The sequence below is a fragment of the Canis lupus genome, chromosome 8 (assembly GCF_048164855.1).
Source record: "Canis lupus baileyi chromosome 8, mCanLup2.hap1, whole genome shotgun sequence".
In the NCBI taxonomy this organism is placed as follows: Eukaryota; Metazoa; Chordata; class Mammalia; order Carnivora; family Canidae; genus Canis; species Canis lupus.
The window spans coordinates 74482983-74506604 of NC_132845.1; the positions used below are offsets into that span (position 1 = coordinate 74482983).

General features: G+C 39.0%; 1 protein-coding gene and 1 non-coding gene across 13 annotated transcripts in view; one reads left to right on the forward strand and one right to left on the reverse strand.

Annotated features, from left to right (window-relative positions):
* AUTS2 (activator of transcription and developmental regulator AUTS2) overlaps positions 1-23622 on the forward strand; it is a 1131932-nt gene that overhangs the window by 591029 nt on the left and 517281 nt on the right. The window lies entirely within an intron of this gene.
* Positions 794-934, reverse strand: LOC140639267 (U4 spliceosomal RNA). The gene has a single exon (XR_012036048.1). It is a non-coding gene; the product is annotated as a U4 spliceosomal RNA (small nuclear RNA).

The following is a 23622-nucleotide window of genomic DNA, read 5'->3' on the forward strand; positions in this document are numbered from 1 at the left end:
ATATCTTATTTCATAGTCATGCATTGCAGGAACATGCATTATAAAGTGTAGGGTGGCTTATTTTGTCTTTTTTTTTCTTGATTCATAGTACAGTCAGAAGGTAATTACCAGGTTTATTTAGATTCTCATGCTGCATATGTTCTTGTCTCCAAAATAAATAATACAAGATAATTTGTAACCATTTTAATTGTCTTAGTTTAACTGTAAATAGGCAGTGGTTTTTTTTCCATATAACAACAGACAAAGAAAGTGGTAATTGGGTTTACACGTCTAGATTGTATTTTTCTAAAGTTTATTTATTTATTTTGGAGTGATCTCTATACCCATCGTGAGGCTCAAACTCATGACCCTGAGATCAAGAGTTGCATGCTCTTCCAACTGAGCCAGCCAGGCGCCCCTTACACACCCAGATTTTAAAACATTTGCCCTTAACTGTATGCTTTTCTGCAAGTCATTTAACTTTAACTGTACTCTCACTATAAAAGTGAGCCTGGTAATTCCTTCTTCAGTAATGTTGAGAAGATTAAACGAAGTCACAGTGACAGTGCCCTTTCACAGAGTTTATAGCAGGTACTAAAAAAAATCCTGTGTTCCTTCCTTTCTTTCTGTTAGGAAGAGTGTCTCTTTTATTGATTAGACTTTTGCCATCAAAGGGAAAAAGATCCCTGTCTCTTACAAAATTTCTTAGGGAATGCATAAATTCAGTGTGGGCCTTCTAATTCTGACAAATAGAATATTGATTTCGAGTTCATTGCTGTAACTTGCCAAATGAAATGAAAGGTTTATGCTACTCCTTTCAAGTCACTTCTGATATATCTTGAGCAAACAAAGTCTGTATTTAATAGAAGTTTGCTAATTAGGAAAAGTTTTCAATTAGCAATAATCATGCTTTGGGTAAACCTCATTGGCTACAATACTGCCACTGCGCAGACCTAAAGTTTGCTAATTGGAAAGTGTTACTAACTCAACACAGATGTAGAAAATGAGAGTCTGAGAGGAGGCCATGGAACTCAACGAGAGAGTGGGATAGAACCTGCCACTTTGTTTTGCCTGCTAGGATGAACTTGACTGTACAAGGCCGTAGTGCTAATTACCTTTAGCATGTTTAAGTTCTCACTTCTCACTTGTCAGTGTAGAGACAGGAAAATCCTTATTGGTCTGTACATGTCACACTGCAGCAAGCTGAAAGCTGAAGGCATAAACTCTCAAGGCACTACTTCCAGAGACTGCTGATGTTCCAAATGGAATGTGGGGGATGGAATTCTAATTTCAGGAGCAAAATGACACAGAGGGGGGTGGGGGTGTTAAAGGAAGGCTCCTTGTATTCATTATTGTCTTCTGTGTCAGTGTGAGAGTTTGGTCTACAGGCATAAAAGCAAGCATGACTTGAACCCTAGCAAAACTACCATTAGATAGATTTTAGCGGCAATCTGAGAAAGTCAATATGTGCTCAGGAGAGGAAGAAAGCCAAATGATGAGAATGCCATCAACCCAGTAGGATTCATTTAGTGTGTAGTCGTAGATGGCATCCTTTGTCTTCCCTTTGGACCAGGCCTGACTATATCTAGACCTGCTGATGTAATGCCAAATCTGTTATCTTTAAAGTCTGATAGCAACCTGCTTTGACAGAAACCTACAGAATCCTGAGCCCTTCGTGGTTTCTTGATGTGATCTAAAAACGTGTTCACATCACATCAGACATAATGAGGGAAAAGAACTGCTTTTGAAGACACTAATGAACAATGATCATATAAGTCAGTGAAGTAGAAAATGCAAACAGGTGCAGACAGTTGTATGTCTTGAACAACATGAAGACTAATAGAACTAACACTTAGTGAGTCCTTACTCTATGCCAGGCACAGTGCTAACACTTAATTTTATTATTATTTTTAGATTTTATTTATTCATGAGAGACATAGAGAGAAGCAAAGACATAGGCACACAGGCTCCCTGCAAGGAACCCGATGTGGGACTCCATCCCCGACCCCTGGATTACTCCCTTCGCCAAAGGCAGATGCTCAACCACTGAGCCACCCAGGCGTCCTGTGCTGATACTTTATATGCAGCATTGTCTTTCAACCACACCACTGTGGATACTAAATTGTATCCTCATTTTATGATGTAAATTGTGAGGCTCAGCAAGGTAAATGACTTGCTCAAGGTCACATAGCTCATAAACAACAGAACTGAGATCCCAGGGCCAGCCATCTGATTTCAGAGCCTGAATGAAGAGCCTTTAGAGAGATCACTGATTTTTGCAATAAGACAAACCATTGGGCAGAAGAGTCGGAAAAATGTTAATCCCTGTAGAGGGCACTATTCAGGTTAAACTCACCCAAAATAATTTTCTAACATGATAAAGCAGGCCCATGGTAGCCACTGACTGTTTCAGATATGTTTGCCTCTGGAGAAGAAAGTGCACTGATTCATGTAACCCTACTGTCAGGGTTATTTAAATCTCAGATCCAACCTAGAATTCACTTAAATAATCTTTCATTATTTTCCTGTGTACTCTTATGATTTCTTTCTTGCCTGAGAAGAATAATGTTCAGCATAATTAATTCAATTAATTCTAGGCTTCCTCATCTCTGCATTTAGTATCCAAAGTACTTTCTTCTCTTTGGTCCCTGTTTTACCAAAATCTGTCATTTTGCTTATAAAATAATAACAACTGTTGAACCTGGAAACCCCCAGTGTAAGTTTGTAACTTGCCCAGATATAAACAGAATAAATAGCTTGACCAGAAGACCACCCCCACTGGTTTTTCTACAACCCCTTTGGGCACTTTTTGGAATAAACATGACCCCTATGCTTGTCCAGGAAATACCACAGTTAGCATGGTCACCTACCTTCTGGGCAAGGGCCACAAAGAGGGAGGGGACTTTATTGAGGGACTGTCAGAATGCTTTCTAGAGTTTGTTAATACATGTTTGCTATCTCTTCCACCCCAGGCCCATCAGGGATGTTAACCTTGAAGATAATAGTAACTGTCGTCAGTAGGAAAATCCAGCTCTGTTTTGACCCAAAAGGTAATTTAGGATGGCTTATGGAACCCGAAGCTAAACGTCAAATGTAATTAAATGTTACTGCTGTGTCTTGCTTTAAGAAGAGAGCTGCTGAGTTCTAGCACAGTGTAAGAGATATTCGACTTAACCATTTTGATTCTTTTCCACATTACATAAGAGGCCTTATCTCTGGCAGCACAGAAATTTTCCCTGAGGGACAAGGAGGTGTCACATTTCAGGAAATTGCTATAGTATTTCTTCAGCCTGATTTTGGACCTAGGTTTCTGATTGGTTTTCTTGAAATCTTCACCTGAGTATGACCCTGGAAGATGGTAGGAATGCTATCTTCAAGTATGTGTAACATTTTTAAAGAAATTAGTCTTGAAAAAAGCAAGTAGACTCTTTTTCAAAAATCCTTCCCCCAAATGCTTATATATTTGAATGGGAAAATCTCAGTAAGACACTGTTACTAATGTAAGTGCTAATTATTAAGAAAAACATAAATGATATCTCTCCATGAGGAGATAAAGTGAGGCCTTTAAAAAAAAAAGATTTTATTTATTTATTTGAGAGCAGAGCAAGGGAGAGAGCATGAGCAGGGGAGAGAGGGAGAAGCAGACTCTCCACTGAGCAGGAAGCCCTATGCAGGGTGCAGGGCTTGATCCCAGGACCCTGAGATCATGACGTGAGCCAGAGGGCAGACCCTTAACCGACAGAGCCACCCAGGTGCCCCTAAAGTGAGGCCTTTTGATACAGTGATGCCTACATCTGGAAATCAGACTCATTTTCAAGACATAAATCCAAGTCAGAATAGGAATGACTCTTTTAATATTAACACTAAATCTACTCTTGAATGGTAGAAGAAAGAAGGGGAGAATTTTGGAATTTTTGACCTCAAGGAACATATATCCCAAAGACCTTATAAGTTTCAGGAAAGCTACATTTTCCTCTTCCTTCCTTATTTTGTCTCTCAGTCCTAAAATATTCTCTGGGCAATCAATTTTAGAGATCTTTCAAAGAAAGCAAAACTTGACTTGTCTGCCTGTTAACTACTGCAAAAGTGTGTAGATTCCTGCTGTTCAGTGTAACTACTAACAGTAATAAGGAAACACCTATTATTGTCATTATCTGGAAAAAAGAAGCTCCTAGATTGGATTAAGTGAGGTTGTTGTGCTCTAAAGAAACGCAGCATTAGGCAGTAATGAAGGTGCAGTAGCAGAAATGAAGGCGCTCTTTCATCAGAGTGATTCTCCCCCACCCTTTCCTTTTCTGTCGGAAGAGGATGTGGAGTGAGAGAAGAGCTTGATCTGTTTGGGGAGAAAGTATCACAGCCTATTAGTTAGAAGAGATGAAATTGAGACAGCTTCGGGGACTCCATTAAGTGTGTGGTGTTTAGGCGGACTGTATCCCTAGGTAAGGAGTGCTGTTGAGGAGGAGAATGCACAATGAAATAATTGGGCTGGGGAAATCAACTGGGCTTTTGTGGCCTCTTATCTCCTTGTAGGGGTGGGGGAGGGAGACACACCCCGCCCACAATGCCTTTCTCCTAGCATAAAAGCCATACTGAATAAACTAGAGGGGAATTTCTTGCTGAGTACATGAACTGTCAGTGTATTTTGAATAATAAAAACAATGGGTATAATTAAATTTCATCTGGCACGGGAAGGATTCAGAGCATGTCACCTCAGAACCATCTCGCACTATGCTATTCTCCAGGCATCTGGATATCCGGTTGCTGCAGCTGATGGAGAATAATTCAGATTTGATCAGTAATGACAGCATCTGTAGGGACATGTATTAATACATTGATGTGTCTGGAAATAGGTTCTTAAATAAAACATCATCCTCATGTATTTATTTTCATTTTAAAGGAATAAATTGAAATCAGCAAATAGAAGATGACTGCCTTTTCCTATCAAGACACTCAGGCAAAATTTTTTTGGACATTAGTTAAGGGTAAGCTCTGTAGTTCAGGTACTGTTAATGTTCACCTGACTGCATATCTTTTGAGATCAGAAAAGGTACAGTGATAGCAAGTCCAAAGCTCAGATAATCATTATTGTACTCTTGGGGAAAAGATTTAAGAAACCATCTTTTTTTACATTCAGTATATATAATGATAGTTATGGCTAATATCCAGAATAAATTGACATGATGGCTAATTAAATACTCTTCCATGTGCTAGATACTTTGTGTACATATGCACAGTTGGTTCTATTAGAAAAAAATCCTGCTTATCTCCACTTCTGCTACCTGTTAGCTATTAGCTCTTGAGTAACAAATAAGCTTCTTTCAGCATTAGTTTTCTCAGAAAAAGGAGGGAACTAGACAAAATAAATTCTCTCTACTCCAGGCTCATGCACGCAAGCACACATGCATGCCTGGGCATCCCTCACCCACACACATGCATTCTATTTCTGAGTATATACCTGTTTGACACATATACGCAGATGTCCATACACATATGCAGAACATTCTTAAATAACACCAATTATGGGATGCCAAGGTGGTTCAGTGGTTGAACATCTGCCTTTGGCTCAGGTTGTGATCCCAGGGGTAATGGGATCGAGTTTGCATCGGGACTCCCTGCAGGGAGCCTGCGTCTCCCTCTGCCTGTGTCTCTGCCTCTCTCTGTGTGTCTTTCATGAATAAATAAGTAAAATCTTAAAAATAAATAAATAAAAATAACACCAATTACTTTTCCTCTTTTAAGTTTTCATTTTTTTAAAACAATTTATCCTATTTGATGCTAGATGGTGACACCCAGACCCCAAGGAAGAATATATTGTGATTTGTACAAAGAGAAATGTTTTATCCTTGGTTCATATTTTCAGAATTACAAATGTATATTTTTTGATATCTTTAAGAAAAAATTATGTGCAGTATTTTACACCATAGGTCTCACTTCTGTACTCCCACATTGTTAGCATCAGTTTGCTTGCTTCAGTGTTTTTGGTGGAACTGCAGGGGTAGAGAAACATGGTCTGTTCCCTCCAGGAGCTCATTTTCCTTAGAATTCCATGAAAAAAAAAATGGATCAAGTGATAGAACCAGTTTTGGTCATAATAACAATCCATTTTTCTGTTATTAACCATTAGCCGAGAGAGAAAGAGATAAAGAACTGTCTGTTTATGTTTGTGCATGTGTTTCCTAAAAAGTAATAGGGTGCTCTGTGGCTCAATAAGTGGCACTATATAGCAGAATAGATTTGTAGATAATTAAGTAAAGCTAAATTTAAAGGTTTTAGTCCTGTTAGGATTCCTGTTGGTTAATTGTTTTCCCCATTGCAATGCATACTCTTGAAAGGCAGAAGCCTTCTATTTATCACTTTATCCCCAGGGCCTATCGTAAGTACCTGGTAACTAATAAATGTTGAACTGATGTATGAGATTTCCTTATCTAAGAGATTAAATATTATCCTCCTGGTCTAAGGGAATGAGAGATCCACATATATACCGTAGTAATTGTGTCTCCATATTCTGCCTATGAGTTCAGTTATTTTAGATACTCTAAACTTACAGAAATCAAGACTAATACTTTATTTTTTTTAAGACTAATACTTTAAAATTTTAATTTTGTCTATAGCAAATAAAGTAGATTATTTCAGTTTGGTGGCTGTGCCTGTCACCTGGTTTCACTGAAAAATTCAAAGTTAGGTAACCTGATAAATATCAGCATTATTTTGTGCTTTTTCTTTTTCCTGTCACACAGATAAAGTCTTTTTTTAATCACATCAGATAAAATCTTTTTTCATCACTTCACTGATTTCCTTTGTAACATTAATCATGTTTATGATCGGTTGTTTTTGTAATGATACAGTGTGTGTTGTCTCCACTAGTCTGTAAGCTCTAGGAGGTCAGGTACCACGTCAGTGTAGTATGCACTAGAATGCCCTGGTCTGGTCTAGTGTGGGCCTAATGCATAGCAGAGACTCAATGAATATTTGATGAACATTGACAGAATGAATCAAAACATTATGTAAGCAGCACATCCCAGCTTTTCAGTGTTTAGATGCCTATAATCATCATCTAATGGTAAAATCAGGTAATTTCTGGTGAGCACCTTTTGGGTGCCAGGTGGGAGGGAAAGAGATGCATAAGTTATCATTCATTCCTCTCAACGGCTTATGATTTGGTAGGTGAGACAGGTATATACAAGAATGAATATACCCTTGAACCAAGGTCACTTTGATACGTATTTTTCTAACTCATAAGATTTTGAGTCAGGATCATCAAAGTAACATCTTTGAAGCTTTGTAAATTGTAGAAGGTAAATCAGAGGTGTGATACAGAGAGAGACATTGGAGAGCATAGTAGCAAAGTTGCTGGGTAAACTCAGCAACAAACCACAATTACAACCACTGCTCCTTGCATTCATTCAGCACTTAAGTGATAAGCACTATTCTAATCACCCTGCATACATTATCTCATTTGGTTCTCTTAATAATCCCATGAAGTGTAGTTACTATTTTTATCAGTATTTGATAATTTAGGAAACTGAGGGTCTTATCTGAGTCATTTACCTAAGGTCACACAGCTAATAAGTGATTAGGATTTGAACTTTGACCTTTGACCAATGTTCTTGATTGCTACAGAGAGGTATGGAAATAATAGAATAAGGGGAAAGGAAGGAAAGATAATTCCTGCTAACTATATCAGGAAGGACTTCCTGGAAGAGGTAAGCCTTAAAGAATAATTCATACCTTGAATTGAATGTGTGCTAGAGTCATAGAATTTTAAACTATTAGTTTCCAAACAATAAACTCTAAAAGCCATCTGTTCCAGGCTCCTAATTTGCAGAGGAGAAAACTGGTATTTCTGAGGATAAGTGACTTACTATAGGACATATGGCTAATTAATTGGCATTAGAGCTAGTCTCCTAACTCCTCTGTCCATGTTATTCCCCCCCGCCATCATGCATTTTAGCTCATATTCACTCTGGTTTTTCATGACCACATTTAATATGATTTACTAAAATATTTTGCATCTTGGAGATGGAGACTTTTAGCAAGTGTGTATGTATATGTATGATGATTAGTCAAGCCAGGAAAAGGTCAGCGCAGGCATGGAAGAGATAAATATTAGAGACATGGAGATACGGAGATACGTGAATATCTATCCATCTATATTTTTTCTAGTATTTTATTATCATTTTATCGTTGCCTCTGTTTTCTTTCATAAGTGTAGACAACTGGGAATTGAGAGAAAGGATATGAATGAAACCCTAATAAGAAAAAACTGGTTTAAAATCCTAAAGTCTATGACCACTGCCCACCATGATTTCTCAGCTTCCTAAGTAACCCAGGATATTCCTAGCTTCCACTAATGCTTAGTAGCCAGTGACCTACCTGATTGTCACAATAAGATGACACAATGTATGTAAAGATAACTATATGACAGAAATATAGGATGCTGGCAGACTTGTCTGATTTCCAGGCCTAAACTGTTCCTCACCTCAAATGTAGTACCATCGTCTGGTATCCATGTTGCTCAGTCTGTTTCATTAGCCAAGTGATTGTGCCAGATTTATGCACTATGGAATAGTCAGTTTGGGACTGGGGTAAATACTCATTGCTCTGAGTGCTCCCTGTCAATCTTCTTCTTACATGGCATTCTGTAGTTGGGGATTGAGGTAGGTGTTTCCATGTATTTTTTCCCTTTGTTTCTCTCCATGATTTAAACCGTAAAACAAAATCTTGTCAGTACAGTCTGAGTCAGCAGATATTTACATCACTTGGGTGTAGGCTTTTTATAGACCAGCGGAAGATTACAGTAATTAGCCTATGCATTTCCTCATTAAAATGTCATTAGCGAAGGCTTTGTTCTTTTAAGATCTTCCAAATAAGGTTTATTGCATTGCATTCTATCATTAATAGTTTACTAGGAGCCAGATGTCTTATATAGGTATGTAGTAGCAAAGATTGCTTTGGACTTTTTAAAGGGTAATGGCCAAAAAACAGGCTTTGAAATAGATAAATCTCTAAGTTTCGATTGGATGGGGTCCCACTTTGTGTGCTACCAGTATAACTGCCAGTCCCTTTTCACAGTGCCTGCTGGCAGTGTCATACTCATTTAGGTATTGGGCCACCTACCAAATCCAGACTTATTTAAGAGAATAAGCATATGCTCTTATGCACAGACTGATTTGGTTAGTATCTTAGTAAGTTTGTGACTGATTAAAAATGTAATAAAGAATAAGAGGATAATGAATTTATTTTTTACTATAATCTAGTACACAGAATAAAGAATAAAAGCTTTTATTTATAAAGCTCAGAAAGAATATGAGCTTTGGAGTCAGTCCATTCTAGCTTCATCATTTACTTTGTTGTATAACTTTGACCATGATTATATTTAATCTTTATAAACCTAAGTTGTCTTGACTGTAATTACAATGGTACCTGCCTTATAATATTTGCATGTGATTAATGCATGTGAAGTATTTCACACTACTGCCTAGAATGTATGATTTATTAATACATTTGTAATAAAAAATAAAAGTATGATCGTATATGTATCTGTATTTCACCTGTTTTCTTGTTATGCATCTTTTACCTAATTTAAGAAATCCTAACATGAAATTCCAAAATGAATAAGTAATTGTTCAAGGGAGTGTTCATTAATACCTTTAAATGGCTTAAGACAACTCTCTTTAAAATTACTCACAAGGTGCATTGGAAGTAAATTACTCCATTTATCATTTTAACATTATTTCTACTCGGAACAGGAGCAAGTCAGGAAATACACATTGATTACCCCATTAAATTACTAGATAGTTAACCAAATAACTAAAATAAACTATAGCCTTGTAGTACTCTAAGGGTGGTTGGTTGGTTGGCTTACTGTTTTGTTTTTTAGCATTGCAATATCCCGAAGAGTTTTTTAAGAATAATTGTGTGTAGTTTTGTTGGTATGGGCAAATTCAGGTTAATTCAGTCAGTCAGTTGGAAAGTATTTCTATTAAGTACCTACTCTGAGCCAAGCGTTGTTCTTTGTGCCAGAAATACAGTGCTAAACAAGAGGAAAGGCCTGTTCTCAAGGAGCTTACATTCTAGGGTAAAGATTAATAAACATGTAAAGAAGCAAATGATTATTGTGGATATTGGGGGACTCTGGAGAGGGTGAGCTAGAATATGGGAGGTAAGGATCTGCATTAAGGGCTTAATGACTGGGAGGCCTCTGGAAGGATGGTGGGAGGTGGTACAAGTGTTCCAAGCAGAAGAATGAGCAAGTACAAAGCCCCTGAAACACTGACAAGCTTGTTAAGTTTGAGGAACAGAAGGAAGGCTTGTGTGGCTAGGATCTAGATCTCAAGGAAAGAAGTAGACAGAAAAGAGGATGACTCGTGTCAGAGCCTTTGAAAGCTCTGGGTGGAAATTTGGCTTGAATCCTGGTTGCATATGTGGTATGCATTGGTATGCAATGTTTTGGAAATATTCCTCACCAGTCTGTGAGGTGTTATTTTTGGAATTCAGAGAGGACAAGCAAACTGACAGGGCTTCCTTATGAAGCCCTTCCTTTTTTTTTTTTTTTTTTTTTTTGTTACTGGTAGAATTCTTGGTTATCTTTTTGTCTGGTAGTGAGCATTGGAAAGCCCTCAGATTGTTTTTACCTGGGGAGTGATGCTGATTTTTACAGAAGAAAAATACTCTGAGGGGATCCCTGGGTGGCACAGCGGTTTGGCGCCTGCCTTTGGCCCAGGGCGCGATCCTGGAGACCCGGGATCGAATCCCACGTCGGGCTCCCGGTGCATGGAGCCTGCTTCTCCCTCTGCCTGTGTCTCTGCCTCTCTTTCTCTCTCTGTGACTATCATAAATAAATTTTAAAAAAAATTTAAAAAAAAAGAAAAATACTCTGATTTGTGAAAAATGCACTGCGTGCTCACAGATGTGGAAGCTAGGAGCTCATCTTGCATGAGGTCAGAGAGATAGCAATAACTTAAGGCAGGATTATAGCAGTGAAATGTTAAGGGGTTGCATGTAGGCTTTATTTTGGATACAGATTTCGTAGGACTTAAGACAGAACAGATATGAGATGCAAAAAAAAAAAAAAAAAGAGGAGTCAAATGACCTCAGGATTTTAGTTCAGGTAGTCAGATGACTGATGTCACTTATAGACATAGAGGGAAAGATTGTATGGGGCTGAATTTATAGAGTGAGAAGCAGAGAGTTGGTAATTTTGTTTTGATATAGGTTATGAAAGTAATGCCAGTTGACAGTCAAGAGAAGATACCAGCTGGGCAGTTAAAAGATTCTAGGATATTGGGGAGATGTCCAGGCCAGAGCTGAAGTTAAGGAGTCATCAGCATATAGATGGAATTTACAGCCATGGGACTGGCGGAATCCTCTGAGAAGAGAATGTAAATAAACAAGAGGACTCAGAACAGAGTCCCAGATACACTCTGGTAAGGAGAAGGACCCAGTGAAGGAGGAGAAGTTGGTGATGTAAGACAAGCAGTAGGTCACTGAAACAGAGAAAAAGATGTTGCATAAACAAGGATGTATCATGTGGTGAGCCATGTTTATGCTGTGGAGAGGTTGAATATGATTAGGACAGATAATTGTTCATTAACTAGAAATTAGACCTTTATACTGATCCTTAATATAATGCATTATTGAAACAAAAAATTAACCTGGTACCTGATGTGTCTCACGCCTGGTATTGTTTATCAGAACCCTCCTCCCTCCCATTGTAAAAGTCATGGGGCTTTTGATAGGAAAGCAAAACTGCAAGAAAATAGAGGAGAAGATCTTTTTAAAGTTATTTATGGGAATGAAAAATTAGATTGGGGATATAGGAATTAATGTGGATTCTTGTTTGTTACCTCAGTTTTAGAGTGATTTGCTGGGGACCTTCACCCTGATAACACTCACATGGTTTCTGTCAAGAATAAAGTACAATCTGCTATCCTATCACCCTTCCCACTCCCCACCCCGTTGTTCTACAAGCAGATGCAGTGCTTTTCTGAGTAAAGTTTTAGCAATACCTCTTATGAAAGCATTTTCCCTTCACGATTAGCATCTGTTTATAGAATAGTTCCTATTTTCGTAATTAGATCCTGCATAGCAATGCAAAGGCTGCTATGTAAAAGGATAATGAATCTTTATTGCACAGTTGAAATCAGATTTGTGCAAAAGGCACTTTGAAAACAGTAATAAGCAGAGACATGTATTAAATCACCCAGATAAGGCACCCTCTTTATATTTTCTATTTATAAATGGAAATTATGACTACCCAGTGGATTCCATATGACATTTTCTATTACCAGCAAAGGATTTTAGCTTTGACCATAAAAGTTATCTAAATTCAAAAGCCCCTCTGAATTCATGGCTCTGAAGAATACTTCTGGAAGAGGCCAAGACAGGGTATAGAGGGTCTTTTGTCATTTTCCTTTGTCTCTGTACTCGGGCAGAGGCAAAGGATAGCAAGTGGTATAAGAAGCCATTTGAAATAACTATGATAAGATCTAATCAGGAAACCCAGTGTCCATTTAACACATACAGTAACATTTTGAGAATCTTCTGGTTGGGCTCCTTGAGAACCAAGTTCATGTCCTTATAAGCTCATCCTTATATTTTCCTATTGTACACATCACTTCCTGGCAAACACAGGATTTATTCCTAAGCTAAACCCTTCTTGAGAGGTTTTGTTATCTCTTCACCTCCTTGGTGAGTCTCAGAAAGCTGGGGCATTGAGGGAGGGGTAAGAAAGAAAAAAGATTGGGAAACATGGAACGTCCATGTCAAGTGAACTGGCAAGGATGGATATTTTGGCTGCTGGGGACGTGGGAGAGTATCATGTGTCTTTTGTGTCTGTTTTATAGTCGATGCTTCATGTAAGATGGCAGTCACGCCTGCACTGTGCTTAGTATCGATTTACTCTCAGGCATGCCAGACCATTTTAGCTTTACTAAAGGGAGAAAATCCTGTGTATTTCCCCTACAGCCAGACTTACAAAGAATATATCTTTAGAACCTTTTTTTTCCTTCTTTTCTTTCCTTTTACTATTGTTTTGTCCCTTCCTGCAGCTTTTCCCCTCACTCCCCCACCCGTTTTATTGTAAAGTGAACAAGCTCCATACTGAGCATTACAAAGAGAACACATTGAGTAGACTTTTTTCGAGAACAGTCTGAGATCTGGGAGCTTCCCATCTTCAAATGTGGCACATGCCTGGCCTTTTAGTGGCAGCAGAAAGCCTTATTTCCCAAGACTAGCTTTGTGGTGGCGGGGCCTGAAGCACTGCGGAGTTGTTAAAAAAGGGGGATGAATGGATGCTAAGTCTGGAGACCAAAAAATGCCATCATTTTCACCTTCTTGAGCTCCTATATTGTCCCTAGATGCCGCATTGTGCTTTCCTCCAGTGTAGGGAGAGAGGTTGGTCATCAGGCTACCTGAACTCCTGACATCTGCTTAGCAGTTTCAGCAGTTCACAGCTGGGACTCATGCCTCTGTCAGAATTCTTTGCCTGTTCCCTCTGTTCCATTAGTAGGGAGGCTGGGACCAGGCTTCTGAACTGATTAGCATACTTTTGTGTTACCTACCTAGGACAGCATATGACAATGTGGAACACTTAGATTTATTTCTCTTCACTCATACAAAATTCCTAAAGAATTGGAAAACTCCAGCATTTATTTTGTGTTACAAAAACTTAATTCCTATTTTGGTAGGCAAACGCAACACCATTTTGGCATAAAAATCTCTGGATCAGAGAACATTGAGGGACCCCTGGTTGGCTCAGTCAGTTAAATGTCTGACTCCTGATTTCAGCTCAGGTCGTGAACTCAAGGTCCTGAGATCGAGCAGCATGTCAGGCTGCACTGGGCGTGGAGCCTGTTTAGGATTCTCTCTACCTCTGCCTCTTCCTCTTTCTTCCCCTCCCCCCACCTCAAATGAATGAATGAACATTGATTTGCTTCTTCTCTTTTCTCATGCCTTTTTGGGAAAAAAATGTAAGTTGGATTTTGTAACGCTGCATTGTACAAAATGTCTATTTAGTCACACAGAAGAGAAAGTGTCTTCAAGTCATTTTTGTTCTTGTATTTCAGTGATTTTATGTCTATTTCCTTTCCATTTTTCTCTTTGATTTCAACTGTGTTAACTAAATGCCTTAAACCTGGCACTTTTCATAGGATCATCATGTGTAAAAAATAATTAGATATGATCATAAAGAGCAACTAGATTAATGTGGAATTGATACAAGAAGTTGACTATTTTAAATGCACTTCAACTTTGAACAATACTAATATATGCAAATCATATTTTCTTCTTTATGAAAATACTTTCTTGCCTTCATTATGGGTGGGTATACTGTGATACATTGTGGACTGGGGGAAGTCCTTAGGAGATGTCTCTTAACTTGGGAAACCGTTTTCTTTGGGTACTTGCAGTTCTTTTCTAAAGATTCCTGGGAAAAAGCAGCAGTGCATATTTGAGAGTCAGGTCTGAGTATGAATTCTGGCTCAGTGGTTTGTCCTTCTGGGACAGCCTTAGGAAATACTGTAACCTCCTCAAAGTTAGAGAGTCATTAAAATGGTGATTACATACAATGTTATTATAAGGAGAAAGGTTACCTGTGGATGCCAGTGTACCTGGTGCAGTGTTTGACACTTGATCTTGAATAAATATTTCTATCATTTCATTCCAGAAGGTAACTATTGTACTTCCAGGAAAGTCTGTGTGAAGCCCACAGAGGAGGATTGGACCTAATAATACTTCTAAGGTCTTTGAAGCAATGAGCTAGATTTTTCAGAGCGTCCACTGTATTTTCTTGTTTCTTCCACTTTTACTTAAACAGAAGGCAATTTGTTTCGAACTTTGTGCTCCAAACTGGTAACTTAATTAAGCAAGTTTATTGACTGTCACAGACGCTGTGGTTAAAAACTGGCAAACATCATGTGACTCTATTAGTATCTCTTAGGAAATAAAGGAAAAAGACAGATTTCCACCCTTCCACATTTTTTCTTCCCTTTTCTCCCAAGCTCATTCTTGCACTGCAACATTTCACTTATAATCTGTTAATTAAATCATTTCACTCCATTTTATATAATTTTTAATTTAGCATTCATTTTCAACTTAGCTTTTGGCTTCATTTACTGATAATAAACAGTGTTGCATACAACACATGTTCCACAAAACTCTCAGTCATACACATACAGATGCCAGTAATTTTTTTCCAGTATGCCAGGCACATTAAAATTAAAGGCAGCATTTCCTCTCACCCTTTCCATTACTGAATGTGCACCCTGTTTGAATAATACATACTCCCCAGCAGCAGCAGTAGGCTAATGTGTAAAAATTATGTGTAGCATGTCACTGGTACCGTTTGAAAATTCATGGTTTTTCCAGACACGGTTTTGTAAAAGTTTCTGGAATGGTCACTCTCATACCTTGGATCTGTACTTTGGGTTTAATGTACATAATAATAATGGCTTTCTAAAAGTAATGCTTTATGCATTTACAGCCATGCAGTGGTTTTTGAGAAAAATGGCTCTAGTGTGATATTCACATTACTTCTAGATTGTCTTTTGAATCATAATCTTAATTCTAAAGATACAGATTCCTTTCACTGTAGGTGATACCCAGAAGTTTCTAAGGCTACAAACTCCAAAGTTTATGGATAACTTTTAAATGATGTCTGTGTTGATATTGCTGTCCAAGTCCTTAGACTCCATTCAGTTTGCAGTTTATATCCTGCATATCCTTGAACCCTTGTATTTACAGAAGTTCCTACTCTTATATCTAACATAGAAGTTCTCATGTAGTAACTCTGATTCTTTGCCCACCTTCTGTGGAATCAGCTAAAGGAGGTACCTTTGGTCATATAGTTCTAAATCCTGGCCAGTGAGTCAGCTTACTGTATTGGGCACGTGGTATTATGTTAGATTCTGTGTTAGGTGCTTGGGGATGTTGATGATGACCAAAACCATTATGGTCTCTTCACTTAGGGAGATGACATTCTAGCATGGGAAGATGGTCATTTTACAAATACTGGTTACCCAAGGGCAGAGCTACGTGAGAGGTTCAGGGATGTCTGAAAGAGAGTAACTGGAGGACTCCACCTTGTCTCAACAAGCTCCCTCCCAAGGCAATATTGTTTAAGTTAAGATGTGAAACATGGCTAGGATTTAGCAACGTGAAGAGAGGGCAGGGAGGGACATTGTATATCAAGTCCCCAGTACTATAGAGAGGGGTTGTTGGCATCCTGGAGAAGGATTACATTACACCAAATGGGAATGTCAGATTCTATTCTAAGGGCCGTGAGAAGTGAAGGGTGTCAGACAGGGACTAACTCAAACAAATTTGTATTTGGAAGAACATCACTGTGTGTTTTGGAAAATGTTTGACAGAATGTTTGGAGACACCATTTAAGAGAAGGAGGCTTTGCAAGAATACAGGTGAGAGATGGTGGTGGCATTAATGGTGGCAGTGGAGACAGTAAGAAGTGGATTAATTTTGGCATTCTTCAGAGATGACATGTACAGGACTTGTGATCAATTCAACTTGAAGAAAAGGGAAGCATCAAGATGACACCTGGGTTTCTGGCTTGAACAGTTGTATAGATGGTGGTCATTTTTCATGTTGAAGGTGATAAAATACTTTTTGTACTTGTCTTATTGCTATCTGAGTCTCAGTGTCAGAGGTCAGAAGCTCATAATGTCTGGTGGTTGCATTAGAATTCTTTCCTACAAGATATGGTCTGTTGTAGTTGAAAAGTGGAACTTTGCTTAAATCATAGACTTTTCCTTCTGTCTTTTGATTGTCATCTGTTGAGAGCTAAACATAGCAACTGGCAAGGTGGCCCATAGAGAATTTAACAGATTAAAAACAAATAATCTCTGAAACCCTGTATTCTAGCCCAGTTGTCTTTAACACTTTTGCCCTTTGGTGTTAGAGCTGTATTATATCCTGGGGAGATCTCTGTACATTTTTCTGCTCTTCAGCATTTTAACAGTTCCATTCCAACGTCATTGCAACAACTGTTCAGTCCTCCCCATACCTCAAATTGTGGGTATTCTCCTTCGTCCCCAATTTTCATTGTATGTATACAGATTTCATCTTATCTGTCCCCTGGGCAGAGTGTTGGAAGGAAATGTGGGTCCCGAAGGGTTTAAGACTGGCCTGAAGTCTCAACCCTACTACTCCTCCATTAATGTTTAATTTTAAATAAGCAAACCCTGGCAGATGTTTTTGGTGCTGCACCCACTTCTCCTTGCCCTTGCGCTTCACTACCATTAGCCCTGTTTCCATCTGCCAGGCTCTGTATTCATTCATCTGTGGGCTTTCCTCTAGTCACTGAATTCTCTTTTGCCCAGAGGGCAGGCAGGAAATAAGAGGGAATTAATAACTCCTACCCGAGCACCCCTCGATCAAACGCTAATGAGAGTTGTTGTCTAAATACTCCAGGCCCATTGTTGCCTTGTAAGTGGGATAACTGTGGGATAAGCCTTCCTCACTGGCTTCCAGAGCCCCGCAGTTGCCCATGCTGGTGGTTGGCTTGATTGCGCACCTTTATTCCCTGCCTTTTCCTGTCTCACTTCCTCATTCCCTTGTTGCTGTTCATTTTACTTCCCAAATAAACTCCTTGCAGTTGGCTCAGGGTCTGCTTTGGGGAAGCCCATGCTGAGGCAATCATGGGAGCTTGATTTCCTCATCTTTTGAATGATTGTGTTTGATGAAGTTGGTCACTCCCCATCAGACATTATCTCTGTAATTATTGCTCGTTGGGTATCACTCACACCCATCAGTTCACATAAATTCTGAGTCTTTTTTGTTCAGATTAGTCTGTTGGTCTAAGACTCTGAACTGTCTTAGGCCACAGGTGATAGGGAAGAGCTCCGAAGTAGATAACTGGATCAAGTACATCCAGGACCTGTGCTTCCCCAACAGGCCTGGGACAAGGTGTGTAGCTTTGAGGCCAGAGCCTTCTGCTTCCTGACAAAGGGAGCCTGGACTCAGTTTTTCCTAAGTATGTAGAATTTTCCCCAGAATTCTTTTGTGGCATGTTCTCCCATCTATTGTATTAGTGTTGGTACCCCTTTGCATCCTCTCTCCAGCTTGCTCCTTAACCTAAGATGCAGTTCTTTGTCCAGAGGATCCAAATACTTTGTATACTTTGTATCCAAAGTACTTTCTAACCATGCATTTTCAATTAGGTTGCTTTGAGAGATCTTTGATATTTGATGGCTTTTCTCATTTATTTTTTGGCCATCACCACTATTTGCACTAATTGTTCTGAAGTTTTACTTATCCTGCTTCGGTGTTTATTAGCAGGGTAAATGTTAGCTCCACATTCTACAATAAAACCACAGGGAAAACATGTTGGTCTAGGATATTGGTTTGCAGTCTTCTATCTTTATTTTCTGTCTGCTTAGCATTCACAGATATCCCCATTATTGCTTTTACTGGTGCTCACATCACAAAGGATCTTCCGTTATATGCAGTCACTCTCAAGGTGGGTGCTGGCAGGTCAGGAATGTGGCTGAGACCAACTGGTTGGGAGAAATCGGAGATTTACCTATAGAGCCCCTTTACTGAACAGAGGAGAAGAAAGATAAACTGAGATGTTTGATAGGCAGTTACAGTGTGGTAGGTATGGCTGAACTCTGCTCTTTGGATGTTTGTGAGGCAGGAAGGGCCATCCTTCAACCCAGCCCAGTGGTCTCTGTAAGTCACTGATTCTCTGTGTTCAGCCTCTGCCTATCAAAAATTTTCAAGCAGTCTCTGTTTCCTGACCTGAACCCTAACCAATACAGATGGGCTGAAGCTAAAACTTGGGACTTTGAAGGCTAAAAAGAAGCAGCATGATAGTCAGCAGGCCTGCAGGTGCACACACTACTCAAGATTTGCCAGCCATAAGCAAGCAGGGCAAATGCTAATCAAGTTACAGAATAGCTAATGTTTTAGCTCTTGAGGTCCTATTTCTCAGACCTCCTCCTAGTTCCTCTGAATATTCCTCCACCTAGGATGGCAGTGGGACAGTTCTCTGTTGAGTACCACATCAGTCCTAACTCAGTGCTTTGAAACAGGTACCATTTTATTTTTCCTCCCACCCGAACTTTGGAAAAGTAGGATGATGATTTGCCCACTGCTTCTGACTTCCCTGTAGTGCAGTAAAAAGAAAACAATGAGGTCCTAATTTGCTGCAGCACAGTGAGATGGCAGAGGGTGTGCATGCTGGAGGAAGCCACGGTCCCTGCCCTCAGGTCTACAGTTGGCCACTGAGGCACACATTCCCACTTCCTGTGTTCCATTCATTATGTTAATTTTCCACCAAGCTCCCGCCCCACCTCTGCCAATTATTTTTGTTTCAACCTTCTAATTACAACATTATATGACCATTCAGACTGGTACTAATTAAATCATTACTTAATTCACAAAGTGTGCGATAATGCTAATGCTTCTTGTCAGCTGAAATTGCAACATGGCACCTACTTTTTTCCTTCTCTGTAGATGGGTGGGGTGGGGGTGGGAGGCAGATTGTGCTTCTACCAAACAACCTTTGCGGCTCTCTTGATATCTGGCTGACCATCATCCAGACCCTACTCTTCTGAAAATGGAAAATCAATGTAGTAGACCTAACAGTGTATACCTGCAGTTCATAACTGTCATTTAAAATTATCCTGACTTCTCTATGAAGAAAGTCTTGATAGTGAAAAATAGTGTTAAGATTTAGAGTACTATTTGCTGCCATATTTTCTTGTCACTTTGTTCTTCATATTATTTTTAACACAGTAAAACAGTAGCTTGTCTCTTTTTCTCATATTTAAAACAGATTTGTTTTCCACTCAATTAGACTTGTGATCACGAGAACACAAAGTAGTATTTTTCTCCTTCTGGAGAGAGACATACCGTATGATGGGCAAATTGTCAGGAATAATTACACCAAATGATGGAATAAAATCCAATGGAAAACATCTTTCTCCTTGCTAGTGATACATTTTTATTTAAGACACAATGAGCATCAAGCAAATTTATGACAAGGTGAAATTGACAAGTGGCCCTCTGCCATGATTTTACTTTTAATTGCTAGTAAACTAATTAGCCAGAACAACATGTTGTATAATCCACAAAACTGTCGCTCATGTATTCTCCAATAAAATGAGATATATGATGTGGAAAAATTCTCCTTTAAGAGGTAGCCAAAAAAAAAAAAAAATTACTTTGAGAAATCTAATTGTAAAAACATCATAGAGTGAATGGCTTCCTTTCACCCGTGGACTAGCATTTATATGTAACATTTGCTTTGGGATTTGAATAGGAGTTAAGAAAGACAAAAAAACAAGATAACTTTTTTCCTCTTTCCAGACCAAATTGTGGATCAAAATAAGCAACTACTTCCTTAAATATAATTAAGTTTCCTTTGGTTGAGTCATCTCTAAGACTGACAGGCAATAATTTCTGTAGCACAAGGCTTGAATGTTATCTATAAAGGGACCAGTAATAAATATTTTGGACTGTGTGGGCCATACAGTCTCTGTCACAGCTCTTCAGCTTTGATTTCATAGTGCAACAGCAGCCACAGACAATTACACAAATAAGAGCATCAATCTTCCAATAAAACTATTATGGGCACAAAATTTGAATTTAATATAATTTTCACTTATTGCAAAATATTCTTTTGGACTTTATTTAGCCATTTAGTTCATGGGCTGTACAAAGACTGGTGATGGGTTGGATCTGGCCCACAGGCTGGTTTCCAGCCCTTGCGTCTGTGCCTGCTTCATGCCAGATAGAGTCATGAGTTAGTTCTTCACTATCTGCTGTGTGCCAGGCAGGGTGCAAAGTAAGCACTGTTGGCTGTTCAGAAATCCTAAGAGCAGAGTCTCTGCCCTGAAGAAGCTTACAGTTGAACTGGAAAGGACACAGAGGCAGGCCTAAGAGACACAGTATTCAGTGTTACCTAGTAAATATCACTCTGTGAGAAAAGCTACCATTGACCTACAGGTTTAGAAGAGAAACATGACTTCAGCTGACAAAGACGCTCTGCTGAGACCTGACCTCGTTAAGTAAGGATGCAATGAAATGATGGGATTTCAACTGGACCATGAAGAATAAGGCTGGAGACCTTTAGAAAGAGAGATCAAGGGCATAATGCCTTCTTTTGGGGTTGGGGGTGTGGGGGGTGGAGGGACATATAACTGACGGTGGTGAAAACATCAACCATGAGTCAGTTTTTCTGATTGTCTTATTCCCTCATTCATTCCTTCATTTCATCTCATTGTGAAAATTTCAAACATATAGCAAAGTTATAAAGAATTTTATAGTTAATACCAAATACCCACCACCTAGAGCCTGGATTAACGTTTTACTACAATTGATTTATCCTTCTGTCTGTGCCTTTTTTAAGAGAGAGGGATGTGAGAGTGAGTGGCGGGGGGCGGGGGGTAGACAGGAGAGGGAGATAGAGAATCCTAAGCAAGCACCATGCCCAATGTGGAGCCTGACTTGGGGCTCAGTCTCACAACCCTGAGATCATGACCTGAGCTGTAATCCGGAGTTGGATGTTTAACCAACTGATCCACCAAGGCTCCCCGCTGTCCATGCATTTTATTTTTTATTTATGTCAGAATTTCAGATAGCAGGGTATTTTTCTCATAAATATTTAAGTATGCATATAGTTAATTAGAATTTAATATTCATTTGTAGTTTTTCTTTTGATAAAAGTTACATACAGTGAAGTGTACCAACATGAAGTGTGCATTCTCTGAGATTTGACAAGGCTTGTCCCTATGAAACCTAAATCCCTGTCAAGATACATAGTGTTCTCATCATCCCAGAAAGTTCTTCCCAGTAGTCCTTGCCCCCACCTCACCCCTAGAGGAATAACTGTGCTGATTTTTTCTGCTATAGGTGAGTTTTGCCTATTCTGGAATTTCATATAAATGGAATAATAGAGAACGTGTCATTGGGTTTGGACCCTTTGTCGTCGCTTATTTAGTCTCTACTAGCTTGGTTGTAGCATTCTTAGAAGTGGAAGGATCTAAAGGCAGTTATTTTCCCAAGAGGAAAGTATACTCTTGAGTGCAAAGTAATGTTCTAGTAACAAAACAGCAATTTTGTTCAATTTCATATATATTATATTTAATTATTATTTTTTTAAGATTTTATTTATTTATTCATGAAAGACACACACACACACACACACACACACACACACAGAGGCAGAGACACAGGCCAGAAGGAGAAGCAGGCTCCATGCAGGGAGCCTGATGTGGGACTGGATCCTGGAACTCCAGGATCACACCCTGGGCCAAAGGCAGGCGCTAAACCACTGAGCCACCCAGAGAGCCCCCTATATTTAATTATTATAAAAGCAAATGACCTGTGGATTAAATTTTTCACATTAACATTTCTTAAATGTCTGTTAATATACATCATTTCCTATATTTCATGTTATTTAATGAGTCTTTGCAATAACTATTATTTTCAGGAAATGACGCTGAGGCAAGGGGTTGAAGTAGCTAAATCCCATTATTTCTTAACTTTTTCTTTTACCACTTCAGGTGTCAGTTGGGAACTGGGGGTAGCAAAGGTCAGAACAGGTGTTTCTGTGGGTGAGTCATCTTGGAGCTGCTTTCTTACCAAGAAATGGGTAGACAATAAAAGTGCAAGTGTTCAGGAGGAATGTGCAGAATTGTTTTTCTGTTGTAAAGGAGAGAAGAGAAGTAGACAATTCAGGGCTACATTTACCATTTATGATTAAAGTGTGGATCTCCTTTCCTGAAGTATAGCGTGGAAAGTTAGGAATTCAGAGTGAAGGACAACCCTCTCTTCTTTACTGGAGGACTGTAACTGGTGGAGTTATATTTACTTAAGCATCTCAGGATACCTTGTGAGCATCAAATCCTTAAGTCACTTAATTCCACTACAGTGTTGGGAAATCATTCTGTGAATTTTGCAGTTCATGATTCTGCTTTAAAGTTCGGAGCAGGGATCCCTGGGTGGCGCAGCGGTTTAGCGCCTGCCTTTGGCCCAGGGCGTGATCCTGGAGACCCGGGATCAAATCCCACGTCGGGCTCCCTGCATGGATCCTGCTTCTCTCTCTGCCTGTGTCTCTGCCTCTTTCTCTCTCTCTCTCTCTCTCTCTCTCTCTCTGACTATCATGAATAAATAAATAAAATCTTTAAAAAAAATAAAAAATAAAAAAAAAATAAAGTTTGGAGCAAGTCAAGTACAGTAGACCTGAAGAGGAGAACCTGCTTTTATGGTTCAAAGTGGAATGTTTCTGTTTATCTTCTGACCAGCTTATAAAATATTTGAATGTTATTTGTTGTAATTTATGGTACTATTACTGCGAATGGAAATATGTATTATCATTGTTATTCATGGTTAAAATAGCATCGTTATAACATTGAACTCCATATACATTGGTGACACATGTGGGCAAAGTTAGGCAACATTTAATGCCATTTGAGAAGCAGTTTACATTCTTTGGACTTAGTCTTTTACACAGACTTGGTCTTCATTGTTAGTTGAAAGTCTGTGTGTTTCCCATTATAAACAATTTCTGTATTAAGTCTTGGATTTAAGGGGGGAATTTCTACTCCTTTTAAAATAACTGTGGTCAGCAATTAATAAAAGACCAGAGCAATATTGTAGCAAGTCAGTGTTTCCTTTTGGGTT